We start from the raw sequence: 3,232 nt of genomic DNA, 5'->3' as shown, positions 1-3,232 counted from the left end.
CTGTCAGTCATAGGCAAGTTCAGCCTCCCTCCTGCATGGAGAGAAAAACACACACACACAGGCTGGGAAGGAACATGCTCCAGGCCCTGTGCGATGCTTGTGGTTATGTTAGTCCAGTCACTTGCTTGGGGGATGGTGATGATGTTGCTGCTGTTATTTTAAACTCACCCAAAATGGAACAGGTAGGGGAGAACTGGGGCACGATGGAGAGGCAAGGATCTGGAGTGATGGCTTAAAGAAGCAAGGATTTAGTGCCTGTTGAGACTAGCAGGGCAGAAGGCAATGAGCCCAGCAGCGGCTGGAGACAGAGCTGATGGCTGATGTAGCTAGAGCCAATAGCAGGCAAAACGCACTAGGTCTAGTTTTACTCCCCAACCTCTTCCTACCTCCCAGGTTCTGCAAGGGGAAACCCTGAGCCTAAAGAAGAGGAAACCGATAGACAGCATGACCCCCTGGACTTTGACTTTTGTTGGCCTCTGTCTGTCTTTTCAGACCTGGTATCCACCTGTAGCTGAAGCATACATTTAGGGATTATTATTTTTATTTCACTGTACAATTGTATGGTGGCAGTGCTGCTGTTGTGACTCATCCTAGGTCAGGCTGTGACCTATAATATGTCCTGAAGACTAATGTATTGTACATATGCTCATCTGGGTCGCTTGTGAACAGATTGTGCACTATAATACACTTCCCTTACATGAAGGACCATAGCTCAGTGGTAGAACATATGCTTTTCATACGGAAGGTCCCAGGTTCAGTTCTTGGCATCATGAGTTAAAAGGGTTCAGGCGACAGCTTACACCAGGGCATAGCTGTCAACTTTTCCCTTTTCTTGCAAGGAATCCTATTCAGAATAAGAGAATTTCCCTTAAAAAAAGGAAAATGTTGACATCTATGCACCAGGGGCGTGATTTGTAGCAGATGACCAAGGATTTCTGACTCCCTGTTGTTTAACAGTAGCAACAGTTCTCCTTCTCCCAAAACCAAGCTGCCAAAATAATGAAAATAGGGGTGCATTTTTATGACTTAAATTTGCCATTGATCCAGCAAAAACTGATGTTTAATGTATAGTGGCCTCCACAATATTTTTACAGGAAGGCACTGTGTAATACAGAAAGATACTGTAGGTGTAATGCTGGAAATATCTCACTGAAGCATATGATGAGAGCATGCCCAGTGATATTTTCTTTTTAGTCTGAAGTTATCCAGGTTGGTTATTTTATTGGCAAAACCTTTGAAATTTGCATATGTACACACATTTTAAATTACATTCCTGTAGTATGGGGATTAATGGCAAAACAACCAAGGAGATTTTGTGAGCCTTTATGGTTGCTGAAAGACTTCTACTTCAAGCTGGAAGGATAAATATCCACCACCTATTTTGCAATGGTCTGAGGATCTCACTGCCCTTGCCACATTTGAACACATTTCTTATGTCTGAAATCTGTTTCATTATGTTTTTATATTTCATTGTTATTTCTCTTTTTTATTGTACACTGCTTGGATATTTTGATGTTTGGCGGTCTACATGTTCTGCAAAATACATAGACATAAACAAATTGTACCATTCTGTCTCAGCTGGCAATCTTGCATCTGTGTTCTGAATGAAATGAAATTTCTGGGCCCTCTTCAGAAGTAGACCCATCCATATTCAATGTATTGCAGTAATCCAAACAGGAGGCTATCATGGCATGGATAACAGAACCCAAGCAAGGGTTAAAAGGTGGTTCTTACCACAATGACAACCTTCTTCTTCACTGACAAAGATGGTCAAAGCATACATCAAAACAACATATCTGATATTTTAAGTCAGAGAGGGGGAGCCTGTGACCCTCCCAGCTGTTGCTGCACTACAGCTCCCATCATCACTAGCTATGCTGGCAGAGGCTGGTTCTGAACATCATGAGTAACCCATCTTTTTTGGCCCTTTCTGTGTCCTGATATGTCCACCCCTAATGTTGTGGCAATTACCGTAAACATGAAAGCAACAGCATGGGAGTGGTGTTTCCAGCTATCTCACTCCTTGCCTTTATGAGGCCTTGCAAATTGCTGCAGGTGAGGGTCTGTTTTTAGCACCAAGGGGTGTTTTTAGGACCAAGGGGAAACCGTCCAGCTCTCTTGTTATTTTTGCTATTTACAGGTGGAGTAATGTTGTTAATGTAATCTTGTTATATTTATAGAACTTAAATCGCGTGTGTATGTTTTGGTATGTTGTTACATTTGCTTTTGTTTCATTGTGAAGTTGCTTTTGCACTGTTTTTCCCTGCTTTCTCTGTCATAAGCAGCTTTGAGCATGATTTTTTCAGCATGTGTGGGAAAACGGCAAATAAAATCATGAACGAATGAGTGAAAAAGTAAAGGGAAAGTGCTTTCTTATCATCTGTCATTTGAATGTAAAGCTATTCTCCTTTTATTTGCTAGTAGAATCTCTGCTTTGCTAGTAAGAATGCTGAGGGTCCACTTGCTGCTCACGTTAACCACACTCCCACTTGGGCACACAAAACACTGTGTGAAGGCACACACTTGCCTTGCTGTCCCAAGACCTTGCATGGAGCCTTGTACGCCTCCTTCCAGCAACTCCTACAGCCAAATGTATTGCTCTGCTTTCCTTTGGACCACATCAGTGAGACTGAGGGTCTTGTGGTCTGGCAGCCCAGGACCTCCAGACACACTACCAAGGCTTGTGTCCCAAGGAGGTCACTTTGCTGCCCTTAACACAGAGGTTTGGCTTCACCCCCAGCGGCACACTCCATTGTCTCTCAAGACAAGAAGAATTCAGTAACCATTGACATTGGGTGAACTCCCCTGGGCTCTTCTTGGATGGAACCAGAAATGAATTAGTCTGTTTCCAGGAAACAGGCTGAAATGGCAGAAGTGCTTGGGGTGGGTTTGCCTTCACCCTCAGAGGTGCACTGTCGCTTGAGACAGACAAATGCCAACAACGACGACAACATTATGAATTGCAAAGCATTTTATTTGTTGACTCGTCGCTTTTGTGTTGCTTTAGGGTTCTCTCGTAAGCGGCTTCGCGGCAACTTAGTAGCAGAAAAGCGTAAGAGCTCAGGCAGCGATCCTTGCTTGTTGAGTATAGTTAGCGCTGCTTTAGCGAGCCCGCGCACCCGCCCATCCTCCTCTTGACGCCCATCCGCGTCCTCGCTTTCCGGCCCCCTGCCGTAAAGCACGTCGCCGGGCGCCGTAAACAAACCCCGCCGGCGGCCGCGAAGCCGCGTCG

The sequence above is a fragment of the Podarcis raffonei genome, chromosome 14 (genome assembly GCF_027172205.1).
Source record: "Podarcis raffonei isolate rPodRaf1 chromosome 14, rPodRaf1.pri, whole genome shotgun sequence".
NCBI classification, from domain to species: Eukaryota; Metazoa; Chordata; class Lepidosauria; order Squamata; family Lacertidae; genus Podarcis; species Podarcis raffonei.
Note: the sequence above shows the minus strand (reverse complement) of the source record.